Genomic DNA, 22,801 nt, shown 5'->3' with positions numbered 1-22,801 from the left:
TATGGACTGTCATAGAATATAGTTACTAAGCATAGATGGTTCTGGAGAAATTTTGGAGAAACATTTGTCCAGCAGTGATTTGACAGTGCTTAATATTGCACATTGGTCATATTATGTTAATTCTTATTATCCTATATGATATTTGTTCTCTACGGCTGTGAACCGGAGCTGTTCCCGCAGCTCAAAGTGAATTATTACATATTGCTAGATTTAAACACTCTTGAAACTGTATTTCTTCACAGTCCAGGAAAGAAATTATTAAATGGCCGACTTGATTGGCTCTTTTCATAATTCTGTTCCTACTTATTTATTTTATTTCGTGGTTCGTTCTATTTTGAACCACAGGTCAGGGTGAGGTGAGGGCCGGCACTAATTTCTGGCATGATACCTAAACGGTACGTATTTAAATAATGCCCTACTTCTTTAATTTAATTTAATTTTTATTTATTTATTTATTATTATTATTATTTTTTTTTTTTTTACAAAAAATAATCCATAAGAGAGACAAACTTCTGGAAAGACACAAAGCTGAAAACAGAGAAAAAAAAACATTGCATTAATAGAAAAAAAAGGTTCAGGTAATTGCTTTTGTTTTTATTGTTTCTTGAGTTTCTTATCTTGACTTTATTTATTTCACTCCTGCTTGTTTTTCAGTTTCTTTATTTTGCTTCCTAATTTGATCTGTCTAAGTATAGGACAAAAATGAACGACCAAAAACGGCATTAAAACTGATGATAATTCTGACCATTGAGTTTTGTCCTGTACTTTACTTTTAGTTTATTACGAAATTAGTATTCCAGATTTTCTAGTGTTATCCACGGGGCGAGATGTGGCGAGAAAGAATTCCTCGTCTCATCTCGTCTCGTAAATTTTGCAGAAGTCCCGTCTCGACTCGTATTCTAGAAGAATTATTTCTCGTTTCGTTTCAATTCTTTTTTTAAAAAAAAAACTCTTCCTCATCTCATTTTTTATCGTTTTATTTTGTAAGTTTATGTACAAAGTTCGTGCTCTGATTTTTATCTTAATTTCACCTAGCAATTATGAGAAACCTCCTTCGTCACGAGAGGTGTGTGATATAACAACATTTAAAGCATATTTTACGAGCATCCATTACGCACTTCACTGGATTAAAATAAGAAGAATTAGTTTTCACTATTACTGTAGCCTTCTCCGATATCGGTCATTTTCGATGACTTATATATATATATATATATATATATATATATATCCTTGCTTCGTCTCCCAAACTGTGTGGCTGAATTTGGATTTAAACGGCATCGGAAGTATCACTATTCATCTCCGCGACCCCGAAAACTATATATTCGGCGGTAATATCGATTATATATAGATTGTGGTATAGTGTGCAGTAATTCATATCTTTAAACGTTGATAATACTTTTGATTGTATTCATACATCTACTTTATGAATTTACGGTGTTTTTACTATGAATTATACAATACTTAGATGGTGTTTGAGATTTAAGTGACTTCACAGCAAAATTAAACTACCGCAAATTTTAGAGTTTTTCTGAAATCTCTTCGAAACAGATAATAAAAAATAATCGAAAAGCAAACCACGTAGTGCACTAGACAATATGATGTTTTATGTGATGCATTTATCACAACTTATCTATCTGCTTTTGGTGCCGCTATTTCCAGAATACGCAAAAGATGCTAAATCTATCAGCAGTTGCAAATCGAAAGCAGATAGATGAGTTGTGATAATGGTATCACATGCAAAATAATATTGTCTAGTGCACTAAGTCTTTGGTTTTCAAATATTTCCATTTCTTTTGAAAATATTACAGAAAAACTTTAAAATTAGCGGTAATTTAATTTCGCTGTGGTGAAGACCGATTTCGGTGAAGAAGAGCGGTCCACGATACATGTGAAATTTCTCTTCTCGTGTTGATTTTCGCTTAGAAAACGAGACAAATGTTATGTTTCCCGTCTCGTCTCGTTTCCCCTCTTCGCATATCATTTTTGAGACGAGAATGCAAACGAGACATGAAATTTCTTGTTTCGTGGACAACACAACACTATCTTCCACCGAAACCAGTAACTGAGATTTGTAACTGAAGTTCTATTCTGCTCTTTCCAGCAAATGTTACTGGTTTAGCATCTATGTATTAGAATTTGCTCCACTTCCCCCTTCACTTGACTTATTGCTGCAATTTTATCTTTTGACAACAAGAGGAAGTGTTTATTGTGTTTGGTTGGAAAATTTAGTTAGTTTCCTCTTATGCAAAATATGAATAGGAAACCCGCATCCTTTTCCTACAGGTTTCCCACATCTCCGTCTGTACCTGATAAGGATGTTGTTTTGTAAAAGATGAACAAAGATTTTAAACAGAGTATCTAAATTGACTTTGGCGCTGGAGAAATCAGAACCATGGCTCTCTCAACTGCTCTGCCTATGTTACTTTGCGGATTTCTTTGCGGAGAATTTGTACTATCTGCACAAGGATCTCGTGGCCACAAGGTAATGGAAATATCAAAGACCTATATTCTTGACTTTTGTAGTAGTAGTTATAAACAGAGGGTAAAATTATATTCTAAAGGAAATACAAAAATCACTACCACACAATAACGCAGCTTGTTTTCAAAGTATGGTTTTCATTTGTCTGTTTTAACTTCTATCATATAGCTACTTGAAATATTACCTGTATGAATTTTGTTTACTTCTTTCTTGGGATCTCTGTCGACCTGCTGAATTTTGATTATGATATCAAAGTTGTTTCAAGACTTGCCTAACAACCACTATAAGTGTCGCAAGCTGACTTGTACTCCCAAAATGTGCCAAGAGGGATTGGAAAAGATTTGTCTACCGCTAAGCAATATTCCCGCCTTAATTTCAATCTAAAATCAATTGCATGAGGCACATGTTCTGTCAATTTTTGAAAGAAAGAAAGAAAAAACGACAAAAGACCTCTACTTCATTAAAAATCTAAGAAGCCATGCGATGCATAAATTTCTGTGAATATTTCGAGTACTTTTTCTTTCTTTAACCAACACCTTAAAAACAGAATTTATTCAATTGTATTGATTTATGTAGTACAATTTTCTATCTATTCTTTTCAATAGACGTAATGACTATAATCGAGAAATGGAAGAAAGAGGTTTGTTTTTGCTATGGTCCAAGCAGTTTCCGTCACAATTTAGAAAGTACAGTTCCTGCGCGATTATTATTATTATTATTATTATTATTATTATTATTATTATTATTATTATTATTATTATTATTATTATTATTTTAGGGTAACAAACTTGTTGTAACAATTTGCTACTACCTGAAAAGATGCTGTTATTGCTCCTTATACTAAAAGATACTGTCAATTTTGCGCTTCGCTTGTCGGCAGCAATGACGACAGCACCTCCTCCGTACACATTTAGTAGATTTCCGCTTTTCAACGAAGAAGCTATATTTACGTAGGCTGATTAAGTATGTCTGTTTATCAAAAATCGGACGAGATCAGAGAATCTGCCATACAATTGGTGATTATTTCTTAAAATGGAGAGTTCTTTCATGTTCTGTTATCTATAGCTGGGAAAATATTTTCGTGTGTTCAACCAGCATTGTAAGGCAATACGAGCAACTTAAATGGAATAGCTGTCTACGGAATTCATTTTGTATATTTTGAACTTAAACTTAGTAATCTATAAAATGGTTCCTCATCTTTATGGAAATTTTATGAGTTACTCTTAACTTTGAGGTTTCCAGGGGGACTTCGTTCTCCGTGAACTCGTGATGCGTCATTCTAAGAAAGGGAGAATTAATGTTGTTTTCCACAAGGTTAGAGGTGCAATCACGGGGAGATAAGGGATCAAGTCCATTCGCCTAGGATTCCCGGCGGGAGTTCATGTGGTTCGGACTCCGCGTTAATCAGTAGGTCCACGTCACATATAGCCTCGCTCCTGAACGGGACGTTACACTCAAATCAACTCAACTCACTCCCCTAGACAAGTTAAGAAACATAAAGAGATAATGGAAACAGGAAAATGTAATTCGTAATTTTTTAAAATAAAAATCCCTATACAGATCCCTGTATAATATTGACGTCTGTTCCCCGGAATTTTAAGCCGCCTCCCCAATTCTGGATTTTTAGAATCTTTCATTGGAAATATAATTTGAAAAAATGAAATGAAATCTTTAAGTTTTACGTTCCACGGTTATGCCGGTTAGGCTAAAGGAGACGGTAATGATGAGAGATAAGTGAAATGGTGGAATGGAGAAAGTGGGAGGAAACGAGAGAACCCCAAGGAAACCCACGCACACGGTGTTTGTCCGCCACAAAGTCCACACGGCGCGAGCTGGGATCGATCCAGGGACACCAAGCACCGGAAGTGAACGCTCTATCACTGAGCCACCGCGCTCTCCAAAATATAATTTGAATTTCACATTGGTTCCATATCTACCGAACAGAAACTTTGAGTTAAAACTTTCGAACAGAAAACAAGATCAATTATGAAACAGAGATGCAGTATTTATATACTTAGAACTTACAGAAGTTCGTGTTTCATTTATCGAATCAATTTGTTCTAAGCTGAGGAATTTCTAACTTGATACGCTCAAGAATTAATTTCTGTATAATTTTGTCATCTCATGATCATTGAAGAATGCGTTTCTCAAGTCACGCTAATTACAGGGTGCCCAATATGCGATGCAACCCGGAGTTTGGGATAGTAGAAGTTTTGAACCTGAAACGATACACAAAAGAAACTTCGAAATTATCATAATAAAAGTTTTACTTACATACACTCGGCAACACTGCTGTTCGTTTCTAAGGAGCTACTTAAAGCTAAATGTACACAAGAACAATTCTTGAACTATACAAGGCCTGGAAATGAACATTCGCAGTGCCATAGAGTAGAGACCTGCACGGGCCGTGCTCGGCTCGAGGCCCGAAGCCCGGCCCGGCCCGCGGTCCGGGCTTGGGCGGGCCAACTCTTATTTCTTTGGGCCGGGTCGGGCTTGGGCGGGCCGACACTGATTTCCCTTCAGGTCGGGCCGGGCTTGGGTCGATTAATTGCAATTCTTTAATAATTATTGACTTTCGTTAAACTATAATTAGAATAAAGGCAAACGTTGAAGAAGTGTGCCCGTGAAAAATGTTACAAAATGAAACTTTTAAAATTTATCGGGCCCGGGCCGGGCTTGGGCCAAGAATTTTTAAAAACTTATGGGCCGGGCCGGGATCGGGCCGAAAATCTCCAAAATTTTTCGGGCTCGGGCTGGACCGGGCCTAGGTACATTCGGGCTGGATTGGGCTCGGGCCGAAAAATTCGGCCCGTGCAGGTCTCTACCACAGAGAACACTTGTACTCTTCGTAAAGCTGCTACCAACATAGTGAAACGTGTGAACCAGTGTTTGAATTAAGACAAGGAGCACTTCCACCATCTGCTGTAGAGCTGATAACTCATTTCCTGATAGTAGCAGTGTTACCGGGTGCATGTAAGTAAAAGTTTTATCATGATAATTTCAAAGTTTCTTTTTCATTGTTTTCAGGAATTGTATAATGTAGACAATTCCTTAACACACCTTTTGATGCACTGAAACATCAGCAATGTTGCTAATTCAGATGTTAATTTTTAAAAAACTACGATTTACCTAGCTTCCCTTTACAGAGGCCTCATCCGATTGGTTATCGGTGTAAATGAAAAATTCTTTTTTTCTGCTCCATAGTTTCCAAGCTACTCCAACTAAATAAACTGAAACTTAACGACAGAACATCCATACGTATGAGTTATGAGTCAATTTACGTGTTTTGTAAAACAAAAAATCCATCTTCGGTTACATCTGGCAACACTGTGTGGTTACTAGTGTGCTTCAATCGTTGCTTCCTAGTTTAAAAATATATGCATGAACAAGGTTTCATTTTGATATAACCAGTGGTGCTATTCTCATTTTGTAACAACCGGTTCTGTGCATATATATATAATGTTGCATACCTTTCAGTATATTATTATTATTATTATTATTATTATTATTATTATTATTATTATTATTATTATTATTATTATTATTATTATTATTATTATTATTATAAGTAAAATATGTAGCACAATTTTATCCCATTGTTCAAACTTGAACCCCTACATTTTTTGTGAAACAGCAAACGAAAACAATAAAAACTATGTTTTTCAATAAAACGATATATTTATTGTTTGGTATTTTCGAAATTTGTCAAGCCCATTTTAAGACAGAAAAGGAAATATTCCGTTCTCATTAAAAAGGTGCCGGTGCGTAGCGCCAAAGGTGTGGCAATTATATATATAAGGTGTGGCAATTAAATAACGAAACGTCTCATAAATGTGATGTATTGCAAGGAAAGTTACAATTGACTGTTATCCTCTTCAATATACTCCTCTCCCGTATCTATACACCGCTGCATACGTGCCTTCCATTGTTCAAAGCAATGTTGTAGGTCATCAGATGTCACCCTGTTCAACAACTCTGCCGTTTATCGTTTCACCTCTTCCACAGACTGAAAATGTGTTCCCTTCAATGCACTTTTCACTTTTGGGAATAGATAAAAGTCACAGGGAGCCAGGTATGGGGAATACGGAGGATGGTCGAGCACAGGAACGCGCTTGGCTGCTAAAAACTGCTTCACAGACAGGGTATTATGGGCAGGCTCACTGTCTTGGTGGAGAATCCATGCATCGTTCTTCTACAAATCCGGTCTCTTCTTCCTTATTCTTTCCCTCAGCTTGATTAGGACTTCTTTGTAGTAGGTCTGATTCACCGTTTGACCCTGAGGTACCCATTCAGTCATGATGATACCACTGATATGAAATAAAACGATGAGCATTGCATTCACTTTCGACTTGCTCATTCGTGCTTTTTTTTAAATTCTTGGCGATGTGGGATTCTTCCAGTGCATGGGTTGACGCTTAATCTCGGGGCCATATTGGAAAATCCATGTTTCATCACATGTGATGACACGTGTTAGCAAGTCTGGTTCTGCTTTGAGTCATTCCATGACGTCACAGGAAATGGTCTTTCGAATGTCTTTTTGTACCTGAGAATGGTTTTTCGGGACAATTTTTGCACAAACTTTTGGCATGTTTAAGTTGTCATGCAAAATTTGTTTTACTGTCTCTTTGTTAATGTTCGTCACGCCTGCGATCATCCGAATGCTCAGACGTCTGTCTTTCTGCACAAGTTCATTAATTTTTTGAACATTTTCGTCCGTTCTTGAACTCAAAGGGCGGCCGGATCGTTCATCATCTTCAACCTCCTTTCTACCTTCTGAAAATCGTTTGTGCCTTTCGAAAACTCGCGCACGTGACATAGCATTATCACCATATACCTCTTTTAACATTGCACAACATTCCGTCGGTGTTTTGTTTAATTTCACACCAGAAATTCGATGTTAATGCGCTGCTCAATTTTACTGTTCACCATGATTCTGGCACTACTACAGAACACTGTCCTCTTCATGCAAGCCTGCAAAGAAACGAAAAGCTTTCAGAATCATGAAACAAACAGTGGCTGCTCATGAAGGTTCAACATCAGCATCACATAATTAGCTACCTCACCCCCCACGATCCTGCGCGACAGGAGGTGGGCAGTCTCGTTATTTAATTGCCACACCTCGTATATATATATATATATATATGAGAGGAATAGTGGACGGATAGGTAAATAAATAGATAGATATAATTTTCTTGTGACATGTAGCGCCCTACACAGGATGCTAATAGAAGGTGACGTGACGAAATTATACATACAGCACTTCGAATATATTAGGAACGAATTGTCCATGGTAAATTGTAGTCAAAAGTATTGGAAAGACCTTCATCCAGCAATGGATCGGCAATTGTTGATAACGGTCTGTATGTGTGTCAAATAGGTATAAATAATCCTCACCACTTCACTCATATAATCATAGTTCTCATTCTTGATATCTGAGCATTTGAGATGAAGGAATAAACACCTATAGCTTGTTCTGAGAGAGCGTATGGTTAACCTTGTAGCTTTAAGAATTTCTAGGAACAAAGATACTTAAAACAAAATTTATCGTTACCCCCACTTTCCATTAATCTTCTGGTATTTACAGAGCAAAGTAATGATCTTCAAATAAGTCAATTGTTTTGGGGTGTGAAATATTTGTGTTCTACAAGCTCTCCCTAACAGCTGAAATGTGCAATACACACGCTTGCTATGCGAATAAAAATACAGAAGATATAGAAATCTTATCTGCATGGTTCATTTTCTATTTCCGAAAATGGGTTATGCTACGTGAAGTTGACACCGGCCATTTGTTTTTGGTATAAATTGTTTATAAATCGTAAACAAACGCATTTTTTTTTTTTTTTTTTTTTAGAACAGTCGTGAACAAGTGATCTACATAGATTATTTTCGATTTCCGAACATGGGTTCTGCCAGGTTCACTCACATAATTTGTTTGGCTTCCTTCTTTCACTCTTGGCTAGGTCGTATATATACATATTTTTGTGTGTTTATGTCTGGGTATAACAAACGGTTCTGCGAACTCGAAATATTTTAACAACGGTTCTAGCGAACCGGCTGAATAGCTCCACTGGGTATAACATTTAATTGTGTATCGCTTCAGGTTCAGAAGTTCTACTATCCCAAACTTCGAGTTGCATTGTATATTGGAAACCCTGTAGAATTGTTCTTCCTTTTTTATTATTGCTGCAATAAACCATTGCTTTAATTTAGTGTTGTTATATTTTCGTATGCTACTAACCAGCAAAATAAACTAAAGGACGTTGGTTATTAAAACTGTACTGTAATTCGGTCAAGAAATAATAATTGTAATGATTGTTTTGACTGTCAATGCCTCTATATATAAATAAAATGGAATGCAAGGAAATTTTTCCGCTAACTCTTCTCAGACCGCTACACGGATTTTGCTGATTTATGGAACATTAGTGGACACTGTGCTAAGTTTGGTTTTCTAGTACATTTGTAGAAAAAGAAGAGAAGGTGTAAGGAGGTGACGTAAAAATAATCGAAAACAACCTATCTAATGCATAGTTTTTGGGTTTGCTAACATGAATAGTGGCACTCTTTATGACGTTAAAGATCAATATCAATCCTCATTGGCATAAGGGTGACATGTACAAATAATCGAAAACGATCGATGTTAGTGTGCAGTTCAAAGTTTTCGGAATCACTAATATGAATAGAGGCACTCCCGATGCCATTTTAATCTTTGGAGTTTATTCCCATTAGCTTGAAGGATGAGAACGAATGAGGAGTGTGGTGGAAAGGGGATGATACTACAGACTTTTATCATCACATTTTCATTGAAATGTGTGTCTTAAGGGGGAGAGGAAGGATGGATTCCATTACTTTTCATAAACGTATTCTTCTCGTGAAAAAAGATACGTTTTTAGATAGTTTCCAATAAATTTTATATTCAATAAATTCACAATTCTACTCAGTCTATGATGAGTTTCTTGTTTCCGTCAGTTACGTGTTAAAGCTTTGCGACAAACAAATTTTACAATGCCCGGATAATCACCTGTAAAGTATCGTGTCTCCCCAAACATAAACGTTAGTGTGTTACTTCGTTTGTAGTTTAACGTCAACGTCCCTCCTCTGTAGCGAGACTCCTCGAGGATTTACTCACAATACGAACTACATGAGACAGAAATGTAGTCGAAATCTCCCACACCGAATGTGCGTTTACTGATCATACTAAGAGAAAGAAGTTTCGTCATATATAAGTAGGATAATTGAAAGTGCCATGTTCTCTGTACTAACTCAAAATTTCTCCTCTTTCCTCATAGAACTGTTAATCTACATTTTAACCTCTGTAACAACATAAGAATCAGAGTTGGCGTGGGTCAATGAAAACTTGACCCACGACCCACTGACCCACCACCCACCATGACCCACTCTGACCCACCACCCACCGTGACCCACCACCCACGATGACCCACTCTGACCCACCACCCACCATGAACCACTCTCATCCACTTTGACCTACTCTGACTCACCAAAATCCATCGTCATCAACTCTGAATACGATCCACGGCCTCTTCTGAACTGACTAAAGAGTTTACACTTGTAATAAAACAAGACTGTGAAATTGTCACTAATCGGAGTTTGAATTTCTAGTCAATCGCTCAAGCACCACTCTGTTACAATAACGGTGGATCTGACCTTTATGATATAAAATGGTAAAGTGTTAGTCAGTGAGGAAATTGAAACTGTTCGGGTTGGGGGGAAATTAGTGTGTGCGTAAAATATAATTGTACTAAGAGAGTATTCTTGCAAGTGTTAATTTCTGAACGCATTCCACAAGAAACTTCTATTCGCAGGAAAATACCCCTGTACAATATGGAAAAGGTTATGGTTTCTCAGTTCACAGTATTTTTCTCACAAAAGACTTGAAAAATCAGTTGTTCATAGGGTATAAAGGTGCTCGGGTACCCTATGTGAGAGCATCTCCATAAAGTATGCTCATAATTGTAATTTGTGTAATTACTAAAACACCACGTTAAATTTAAGTTACAAATATGCATAATTGCAATTATTATGAATATTTATTCAAAAGTAGTTTACCTAAAGCAAAGAAGAAAGTTACTAAAAAGTAGGTACAAAGTTGAATAACACAAGTAAGCCATTAGTAATACAAGTATAGAATTTCCGTAACTCGTAATTTTCCACCTTAAAACAAATCTGAAATCGGATTTATTTCCTGTTGGTAACTTTTTGGCGGTAAATCATCCGCAGTGGAATGATGTCCATCTTTCAGCCAAGAAATAACTAGCTCGTCTACTTTGAGCTTGTCTAGCGATGGGCCATTAACATTGATGAGCAACAAGTTAGACAATTTTTGAGCACTTAATCTATTTCTAATATCAGTCATCTGTAAATCCCCGTTCGCACTCTGTCGTGGAAATTGATAATACTTCTACCCGATTTCTGCAACTTCTCATCTACAATCTACTTGTTAGACTTAAGTCTGATAACGATTTTTCTCGGTCAGTTTTGAAATACTCAGCAAGAAGTATCATCTCTCTATCACCATACAACATCTTTTCCATATCGACCATGTCAGTTGGCAATGTCAACCCACGTAGAACAGAAACTTCATCTACCACGCCTTTGATAGGGAATCTTGTGAATAAATTATCAATTAAAGCCTGATAAACTGATGATTTCTTATTTGTTTATAAATTTAATTTTTGTAATTACACATGAAGGTTTGATACCATTACCAAGTTCCCTCCCCCATCTAGAAAGCGAAAGGGAACGAGGTTTCTGGAAAGTATTCAGAGGTGAATGGGAATTTCCCTCCTTCTTCAACTTCAATTACCACACTGCTGTTTGCCATGTGCCAAATTACGATGAATTTCAATTAAATTATCATAGTATAATTATTTGCTTGTTGAATTATCAATACTTTTCAGTGGAAAAAAGGATGAAATTTCAAAGTTCCAAATCAAAGTAAGTAGACCAATGTAAAGGGAAAAAAGTGTAAAATTTTCCATACAATCATGCGTACAATCCAAACTTCAAATTTCCGTGTAATTAAGCTTACAGTACAAATTTTATGCCTATTTTTCTCACAACTTTATGGGTTGATTGCCCTGTGCTGTGAACGCTCCAAATAATAAACATAAGTTTCAGCAATTATTATAACAGAAAGCAATGGATATATGAAGCCAAGCACTGTATTTTTTGTTTCTGATTTTTTTCCTGAAATAACATCGATCGTTTTCGATCATTTTTACAAACCAATTCACTACCAATTTTCCATATATAGAAAGTCCCCCCCCCCACATGTTAGGACACATTATGTTTATTTTCAATAAAGAGTTAATACACTGAATTTCAGCTCCGTAATTTAACGGCTTGCGAAATACTCATTATTTTTTCGCAAAAATTCGGATCCTCACTACCTCCTTAGGATATTATGCATTATAATAAAAGCAATATAACATCCCAGTTTGGATTGAGGCCTAACTATGTACCAAAAGTAATTTCATTTGACTTTGGAATTTGACTGTGATGATCAGGCACACATAGTTACATTCAATTTTTTATAAATAACTTATATATTACAGTGATTCAAAAATGTATTTTTTCCAGTAGTTAGCTCTAAAAACTCACAGGCCTCGAAAGCCAAATTGTAGTGCAAGTCCTATTGCTATTATTACTATTAAAAATATCAATATCCAAAAGTGCCCGAAGTTCTTTTTTCACTTGGTTAGATATACTCACCTCAGGTAAGTAGACAGAAACAAGTGGAAAAGAAAGGGAAATGGAGGTCTTGAAAGTAAAACGGAGACAAATTTACCAGTCTTCAGAAGATACTCTCTACAATGCAGTGAGCAGAGAGGGTCGGTAGATCATACTGAGTCGGTGGGTCGCAGTGGGTCACGGTGGGTGGTGGGTCACAGTGGGTCATGGTGAGTGGTGGGTCGCAGTGGGTCACGGTGGGTGGTGGGTCACAGTGGGTCATGGTGGGTGGTGGGTCGCAGTGGGTCATGGTGAGTGGTGGGTCGCAGTGGGTCACGGTGGGTGGTGGGTCACAGTGGGTCACGGTGGGTGGTGGGTCACAGTGGGTCAGATGCTGTTGACCCACGACCCACTGATCCACTCAGAAAACTTGACCCACTTGACCTACTGACCCACCGACCCACTGACCCACTCCATCTCTGATAAGAATATATGTTGTTGAATGTTGTATATGCTTGAATATATATATTTATATGAGAATAATTCGCCCACAATTCAACAAACTTGTATAAAATAGTCAATATTGAAGTAATTTTGTTAAGAATGACTCAGAGTGTAGTTGGGTACATTGTGGGCAAGCCAGACTTGCAAATATTGTTGAAAATTGATTGTGCTCGAATTGATCTTTTTCTAAAATCCCTATTTTGAGCGACCTGTCTTACAGGAGTAAGTGAGATCCCGTAAATGAATAGGTGAGATCGCGCATAGCGGGTAATACTACATAAACAACCTGATATGGTGAAGAAAATATAAAATATATTTTAGAAGCATGACACAACTGACAGATAGCACTGTTCAACAACGAAAATGTAAATTGAACAAAATCAGCTAATTCTTATTGATTTTGTGGTGCTGATCACGAATTTGAAAGTTATTTTCGAATATTAGCTCTACTTTTCGTTTTACAGGCATGTCTAATAATAACGCTTTAAAAATAAATATATTCGCTTCGTTTGGGGTAAAATGTTACACTGATCCGGCAACACTGGAGAAACTATATGAACGCTTGGTTTCACTGTGTTCCTTATCTCAGTAGTGTTCTGATATTGTTAGAAAAGACAGGTTTAGTGCAGTTATCAGCGTTTTGGGTGTGACGTTTGTGTAGTGCAGGACATAAAAATAAAACTACAAGTACGCAAAAATACTGGTATTTCGAATGTATATTTTTAAATAGTTGTCGGAACTATTTCAAGTGACATTTTGAGGATTTCAATAAACAAAAATGCCGCAAAATTGTGTAAACAGTGCGGATAGCTTCTGCTACGTGTGTGGAGAAGTGACATTTTCCTCACAAAAGCAGGCTATAACAACACTAATAAGAAAAGCCTATCAATATTACTTTGGTTGTAAAATTGGAGACCAAGATAAATCTTGGGCACCCCACATTGTCTGTAACACTTGTGCCAGCAATCTAAGAAATTGGATTAATGGGAAGGGGCGCTCAATGCCTTTTGCAGTGCCCATGATTTGAAGGGAGCCAAGCGACCACATCAGAGACTGTTATTTTTGTATGGTTCCTTCCGTCAAGAAGGGAATTTCCACGAAGAAGAAGCGGGCCTTGATCTATCCTAACATTCCTTCTGCAATGCGCCCTGTTCCACATGGAGAAGGACTACCTGTTCCTGACCCACCTAAAGAATACGATCTTTTTTCTGATGATGATCAAGAAGTTGAAGCTCCTGAATCAAGTACTTCGAAGGACCCTACGTTTGTTGTAGAAGAACCTCCATGTGAACCACATAGACTTACTCAAGAGGAACTAAGTGATCTAATCAGAGACTTGGACCTCTCGAAAAGCAAAGCCGAAATTTTAGCGTCACGCTTAAAGCTATGGAATTTATTGCAGGAAAAAGTCAATATTTCAGTGAATCGGAATAGGGAGATGTTCACTTCATTTTTTACTATGGAAGACACACTTGTGGCATGTACAGATGTAAATGGTCTTATGAGGGCACTTAAAATTAATTACGAATCTACGGAGTGGAGGCTCTTTATAGATTCGTCCAAGGTGAGTTTAAAGGCAGTGCTTTTACATATTGGAAATGAACTTCCTTCAATTCCTGTAGGTTACGCAGTTCATATGAAGGAATCTTATGAAAACTTGAAACGTTTACTTCAAGCCATTAAATATTACGACTTTCAGTGGCTCATTTGTGGTGACCTTAAAGTAATAGCACTGTTGCTAGGTATGCAGTTAGGGTATACAAAGTATTGTTGCTTTATATTTGAATGGGACAGTAGAGATCGTGGATCTCATTACCGCAAAAGTGATTGGAGTACCAGAGAAACTCTTCAGCCGGGAGTGAAAAATGTGCAGCATGAACCACTGGTAGGTCGTAACCGAATTTTGCTTCCCCCTCTACATATTAAATTAGGTCTTATGAAAAGTTTTGTTAAGAGCATGAACCAAGAGGATGAGGCCTATAAGTACCTAAAAGGACAATTCCCTCGATTAAGTGATGCCAAAGTTAAAGAGGGTGTTTTCGTAGGGCCATATATCAAGCAACTATTCAAAGATTACAAGTTCGACGAAATTCTCCAAGGTGAGGAGAAAGCTGCGTGGGAAAGCTTGAAGAGTGTTTGTTCACAGTTCTTGGGAAGACACCGAGCAACAAATTACAAACAACTGGTGGCAAAGTTGTTATTGTGCTACGAAAATCTTGGTTGCAATATGTCTCTGAAACTCCACTTTCTTCATTCACATCTAGACTTCTTTCCCGAAGATTGTGGAGCAGTAAGTGACGAACATGGTGAGCGTTTCCATCAAGATATTACAGCCATGGAGAAGAGATATGAGGGAAAGTGGAGTTCTAACATATTGGCCGACTACTGTTGGTCTATTGCAAGGGATGCTCCAGATGTAACCTACAAAAGGCAAGTCAAGCGAAGACGCTCAAAATAAAATAAACATAATCCTGTACAAGGGATCACTTGAAACTTTTGTCTACATTGCAGTGTAGTTCTTGCACAAAAAGGTATTTGTACATATGTTTCATGTTTTGATGTTAATACTGATTTTTATTACGGAATTGTTAATGTTTAACTTGACCACGGTTACTTTATTTTCTGTATCGCTGTGAAACTGGTATTTGCGCAATTTTGAAAAAGGAAGTACAAGGGTATAGAAAGCTATAGGTTAGGGTACTTCTTAACTCCCCAGCTTATCACATCACAGTGAAATAAATAAAAAAAGTAAAATGTAGGTTTTTACAAGGATTTTGCTTAAATGTTCTATAAATATTAATACATTTGTATATATACAGCTACTGTTGTACAAGGACGTTTTTTTCACAACCTGAGCTAAGAAAATTCTATTATCATTTCCTTTCATATTATGCTTAAATGAATGTAAAAATCGCAATTTCAAAGCATTTACATACTTTCGATCAAAATTTGTTGAACAGTGTAACATTTGTATGCTACTGTACGATACATTACTATAAAAATGTAATTATGATCTGTGCTCCAAAATAACAAATAGCCTGGAAATAGACAATTAATGAAACTGTATTGAAACGACCATTTACCTCAAGTCAGTAGCCAGAGTACTGTTATGGGAGGAGCAGACATTATTTTAAGGAGCTGACTTGAGTTTACGCTTCATGCACACAGGTTACATTGCAACAAACAACTGAAAATTTCAGAGGGGCTGCAGGTGGTCGCAAGGGGAACTCTGCACCTGTTGCCACCCCTACACTGTTAAAAATGATTTCTTAAATTCGAGAAAAAAATTCCTCATATTCGAGAACATCCGTTTCTTGCCTGTGCACCGAGTAATACATTCTTAAAATTGAGATTTCGATTTTCTCAAACCATTTTGAGAAATAATGACTCAAATGCGAGGAATTATGTATCATTTCTGAGGGTGCAAATGCTTTCTCAAATTTGAGAAAAAAATGCATGTTTTCTTAAAATTAAGAAAGTAACATCTGAAGAAATTATATATATATATATATATATATATATATATATATATATATATATATATATATATATATATATATAATCCCAAATTTTGAGAAACACATTTCTCAAAAAAAGTTCAGGAAGTTCAGGAATGCCAAAAGCGAGAAACGGTGCATAAAAACGGGGTTCTCAAATACGAGAAGAAGGGAAAGGGAATAAACAAAATATAAACATGAAAAAAAAATCAAATTATCATCACATATAAAATTTATATTAAATAAACATCTACAATTATATTGTTTAAAATATAACACATTTAGGGGAAAGTGGGGGAATACCACGCACTTAAGGTACATTTTTCAATATCTCACTACAAATTAAACAAATTAACATAAGGAAAATGTATGTTGTAACTTAATCATTCTAGTTTCATATTCGGTCGTTGGTAGTGCTCCTTGATTTTCATAGGTTTTGTAAAAATAAATTTTGTGGAAAACGAGAAACGCGTGGTATTCCCCACCACATCGGGTAATCACACGCATTTCATCGGGTATTGGCACGCACTAATTACTAGCGCAAATTCCTTAACGTGAAGCATCAGAATCACTTTCCAAAAACTTCAGTCTTTTGTTGACTGTACGTTTAGGTCAACTTCTAGTTTGTTTCCTCAGGTTGTCTTCACATTTTCCACGAAGATCGAATTTTTTAGTTTTCTTTTCAACTTTGCTTTCTGGTGCTTTCTTCGCTTAGAGCTCTTTCTGAATTCAGCTTCTTCCAATATTCGTTTGTTTGGAGCAGAAGTTAAGATTTCTGAACGCTTTTTGTTATTTCGAGGAGTTGACTTGACAGACCTGGAGATAGGAGAAACCTGTGAGACTTTCACAGCCTCATTTTGTAAAGAAGACGGTTGGACAAGCAATGGTAACTGCTGGGATGATGTTCCGGGTAGTTAATGTTCTTCTTGATTTAACCCTACTTTCGTCGAAGATGGTTTTTCTTTTTGACGTAGACCTATAATAGTTTGAGCATCGGAAAGCGATTGGGAATTCATTTCTTCAGAAGTCTCTCTTTCACCTTCAAGTTCTACGGCCTGGAATTGCTGAGCAACTTCCGCCGTTTATTGCTCCTATGGCGTTTGGTAGCTGTTCTAATGTCCATTTGCACTTCTCTGTTTGCCTAATATAGTGTCATGGCATCTGCAACATACATAAAAAAGGAAAAGAAACGCAGCATAAACTTTTTTGATAACTGCTTCGTGAAGGGGCAATACCACGCACAATGGACGACATGCGTGCAATTACCCCATTCCAAGCCGAGAAAGAAAAAATTAACCTTCAGAAGTTTCACGTCGTTTCATATAAACAGATTTAGCATGAACTTACTACTAACACACTACGCTAAAACACTGTATACAAAATATAAAAATCAACTAAGTATTTCAATACATACCTCTAAATCTGCAAACGAAGTAAATTAGAAGAAATTACAGCAAAACAACATTTCGCCATGCCATGAACCACACCTAGCAGCAACTGGCGCCTCGATCATGCAATATGTCTTTCATAGTCTAAACTAGATACTAGCACTAATCTGAATCAGTTTCGAAGCATTACAAGTGAGAAAATAGGGTGCGTGGTATTCCCTCGTTGCGTGGTATTCCCCCACTTTCCCCTAAACCTTCATGTTTAAGTAAGAAAAATCCACGAAGTCTTGCATTTTAACCGCGTTACTTATTCGTACTGCATCAGACAGTTGAACATTTTCCGTATTATCATTGTCCACTTTCTCGAGACTTTTCCTTTTTGTCGATGTGAGTTTAACCAAAATTCTGTTTTCACCATTATATCAACTTCTTGATAATTCAGATTCAAGAATTATCCGTCTACTTCAGCCTAACAGCAATAATTTCTGCTGAAGTGTAACATCCCAATATTATGCTACGAAGCTCAGGGAGACATTATGATGATAATGAACGAAAATGGTGTAATCAAGAAAGTGAGAGAATCCCGAGAAAACACACATAACGTGTTTACTCACACAGCCCACTTGACGGACCTGGAATCAAACTAGGGTCCCCATGCATTGGAGACGAGTTCTACCACTGAGTCAGCATGGTCCAATATGCCTACTTATCTGCCCTAAACAAGCTGCCTACACGAGAAAACACCGTGTGCCTGAACTTTTACAGGATTGTCCACTTTCCTCCCACAAGGGATGTACGTAGAAATTTATTTTGGAGGGGCCCAAGTTGACGAGGTAATACGAGGACAAATTGTATTAAGATTTGCAAAACTGCCCCTAAAATTAGATAAAAATTTACATACAAGTAGCGATTTCGGGGAGGTTCGGAGATCCAGGACTCACCCCTACCTTCCACCTTCATTACGGCAGGGGCATGCGACAGTTTCTTCCCCTCAGAAACTTGCTGAAACTCCACTGCTAAGAACACAATTCAGATAGAAAACAAGGGCACAAACTCGTATTCATGCAAAAATTGTCAAGATACGTACGTCCACATTTTCATTACACTATTATTATCTATATCACTGTCTCCCTTGGCCTTGGAGCACAATATTGGGACGTCAAATTAAAAAAGAATGTAATGAAATGTTTATGTCCCAAAGCTGTGTCAGTTAGGCTAAAGGAGACGACGATGAGAATAAATGAGAGAGTGGCATGAAGGAAATAGGAAGAAACGGGAGAATCCCAAGAAAACCCACGCACACTGTGTTTATCCACCGTAAAGCCCACTTCACGTGAGCTGGGATCGAACCAAGGGTCTCACGCACCAGAGGTGAGCGCTCTACCACTGAGCTACCGCGATCCCCACGTTAAATTAAGAACACATGACAAACGTATGTCATTTCATTAAAACGATTACTGGTTATGAAAAGAGGAATCACCAATCTATGCTAGGTGATCAGTACAAAGTACCTTTGCATTACAATTCCATAATAATAAATCACATTTTTAACGGTGTTTCTAACTACACAGATGACTTATGTGTTCCTTGTTTTCGTACATAAGCTATTTTACCCTTTATAACGAATGGCAAAGGGTGTAAAAAATTGACATGTCTCGCCATTCTATTGCAAGATAGAAAACAATGTGCTCTGCAGAGCTCTAACCGCCTTCACTTGTTATTGCTGCAATAGTTATTATGTGAATTGAGTATTGAGCCTTATTACATAAAGAAGCCAACATGACTACTATAGCCCATATAACCTATATGAGGGGGTCAGTTCTATACCCTAACGAATGCATTGCAATATATTTTAGTCTATGGTAGTATGTTTACAATTCACCTAAACTTACGTTGGGAAGCTGATATGCCGATCCTCGCCGCTGTCATATGATGTGTATCCATACGCCACCTCAGCCACATCACCGTATTGCGTACCCATATCCATTCACACTTTGCTACAACTGAAATCCTTTATCTCGTTTTCTGTATAGTAATTAAGACCTAGTAATATTACTCCCTAGCAATGTTGCCAGATCTACTGATTTTGCAGGAGATCTCCTGCTTTTTCTACGTTCTACTGATCTACTGCGAAAGAAAATGAAAAGTGAACAATCTCATGCTTTTTCCTTACTTCGAGAAGTTGAAGAAATATATTATTATTAATATTGAATTTTCAATGTTTCCTCACCTAAAAAGACGAAATTTGTCTGTTATAATACACAAAGCTCTGTAGAGCATATAGTTATAGAGCTTTACTGTAAATAATATGAATCCAAAGAATACAACAGTACGTCATCTTCTATAAGATTCGTCTATATTCTGACTTTCTGTAAGATTTACAAGTAAGAGTTGTTTAGATTGGGACTTGGGTTGGAAGAGTGGCTTAGATCATTTCTCCACGATCGTCAGCAAGAAATTGTCTTACACCACGATCACGTGTGACTGTACCTATAGCTATGTTATTGCTACATGCATGAAAATACATTTTCCCAATTCTCTTTCACTAAGTTTTACTTCACGCACGTGTGTATAAAATAATAGTATAAATCGGAACTTTCCCTTTTATTTGCTCAACGTAGTTCATTGGAAATGAATTCTGGACTGCTTGTTTTGACTACTACCCCTTAATAATGGCAAATTTTATTGTCCACCCATGGATTTACATTCAAATGCCACCACTGTATGTGTCTACTGCTTTCTCCTGTTTTTTATCTTCGAATCTCCTGCTGTTCCAACTGACTGATCTGGCAACACTGCTCCCTAGTAAACACAGTAATATTATTTCGGTAAGATTGACATCGTTACTTTTTAATCATCTATGATATTGCAAATCACGCACTATTTCATTCTCATTTCTCAGAAATGATCAAATTTCATAAATGGGAACCTGAAAATTTGCCTTGAGCTCACAATTGAAAACACATTTGGAAATAATGAAACATTTTTTTCAAATATGAGTAAACATTACTTATTTTGTTTTGAACATGCGTTTTTCTCATTTCTGAGCAAGGAAATTTTTAAGAGTGTAGCTATGGGTCTAGTTATTGTATATTTTCTTATTACTGTCTCTAGTATGACGTTTACGAACAATATGTTAGGTCTACTTATCTCGCATGCACGATCTTTCTATTGTTGCGTTCAATGAATGTTTGAGCGATCTCTCCTACTTCATGACAGCGCGAACTATTGGGTAGGAAATAACGAATCCTTATAGCTTTTGTGGAATTCAACAGACTAACAGTAAACTATGTACAACGCTAGTTTCAACTATGAACTAACTCAAATACGCTTGATTATTTGACACCACAATTTTCATATGAATGTATACCGAACGTTTGGGAAGTATACACACTTACATTGCGACATTTATACAAAACGTGGAACGTATTTCTCAACGAACATCTTCTGTCGATACATGAACTTCATTGATGACTTTACTTGCAAAACTGTCAATTCTGAGTTTGTTACAACTCGTCACCCACTTTCCTCCTCTCTCATCTTCCCCTCTCCCGCACGAAATAACCTATCACGCTATCTGTCCTGAATTTACCTTATGTCCTTAGCGTGGCATCAATACTCGTGTTCACTACACCGAGTAATATCATGAATGATTTAGAACATTGTTTTTCAAAATGGAGTACGGGGGCACAGTACAGAGGACACGTATCAAATATATTTCAGTTTATTTGTGTGGTAATATGAAATGGTATCTAAAGTGAAAATCTCTAGTTGACGTAGGTAAAGTATTTTTTCCTCCCTAATTATCAAAGCTACGCCTGTTGCTCCTCCTCTGACAGCAAAAAAATTACATATGACTGTCTGTCCTCACTGAAAGGTTGCTAATAACCTTATCATTAGGGGCAGTAGTTTTTCGCAATTTGAAATTAAATATTTCGCATATGAAATTAAATTTTCGTATTTTGTCGCATTTTGAGGTAAAAAATTTCTCATTTTGTGGCTAAGTAAATTATTTTACAAACTCAAATATAAATTATACAAATTCTAATGTAAGCCCAATATAAGTAATAAGCAATAAATCAATAATGCTACTTAGGACAATGAAGTTATTCTTTATATAGTTACCAACAACAAATTACTTCTTTCTTCTTTTACAAGTCCAAAAACTTAAAATACGCTAGCACAGTATCATGACGATTGCCATCACAAAACACCACACATTGTATTAGTTATACACCGAAAACATATATGCTTGTAAAAACACATAAATACAATACATTAATGCAGTATCTTCTAGTATATCTCGTCTGCAAATTATTATTCTGATGAAAAGTACAGCATGTTGCATGTTTCAACATTTCCTTCTTTCATTTGTAGCTTTCTATCTTTGATGACCAAGCTGTATTAAAAAAAAAAAAAAAAAAAAAAAAAAAAAAAAACCTTTCACAGTCAGTATTCGTTATTGGAAACCATATTGACGACAGGCACAAGTTATTTAAATTTAAATTTTTCTCCCCTTTGAAAAATTGTACTTTTTATTTATGTATTTTAACAACTAAAATTGACGTTCTTAAAAATTCGCAATTTGTCGCGTTTTGTGGCACATTTCTCTCAAAATGTCAGTTATCGCATTTTGTCGTGACTTCAAAATACCTATTTCCTTACTCAATCTGACGTAGTTCGTTGGAAAATCAATTCTCGGCTTTGTAGGAAAACTTTCGCGATTTCGTAACTTGCGAAAAACTCCTGCCCCTACTTATGATCTTCAAAATGCTGCGTAATGGAAACCGAAGTAAAAATTTTCGCAATTAATGTTCTGTAACAAATTATAGAACAAGTGAATGATCATGTAGTTAATTTGTGAAGGACTCCTTATAAGACTGACTTAATCTAAACAAGAATTCTTGATTCGAGTTACAGACTTTTTTTTAGATCATATGTGCCAATTTCTGGTTTGGTTTTACTTCGCAAATTTTAAAATGAGTCGTCGGGGCCGGTAGTATGATCTTGTTATCCAGCTTTCTTGGAGGTAGGATAGTTTAGTTGGAGAACGGCCAATACTCTGCGAGTTGGTCTTGCATGATGGTCTCTGTACTCGCCAACTACATTAGCTTGGAACCTCACTCGCGGTTAGAAACCCACTTAATACTAGATCTGTTCTTCATAACCTCGGAAAAGTATAAGAACTCAAAAGAATGAATCATTTATTATTTGATTTTCAGTGTTCTATATTTGAATTAAATAAT

The 22,801-nt window shown here is 36.6% G+C and overlaps 1 protein-coding gene across 1 annotated transcript in view; it reads left to right on the top strand.

Annotated features, from left to right (window-relative positions):
* Positions 1-22,801, top strand: part of LOC145682007 (uncharacterized) — a 149,997-nt gene that overhangs the window by 54,090 nt on the left and 73,106 nt on the right. The window lies entirely within an intron of this gene.

Source organism: Thermobia domestica, chromosome 3 (assembly GCF_964235325.1).
Source record: "Thermobia domestica chromosome 3, izTheDome1.hap1.1, whole genome shotgun sequence".
Lineage (NCBI taxonomy): Eukaryota > Metazoa > Arthropoda > Insecta > Zygentoma > Lepismatidae > Thermobia > Thermobia domestica.
This window is presented reverse-complemented; position numbering and strand designations above follow the sequence as displayed.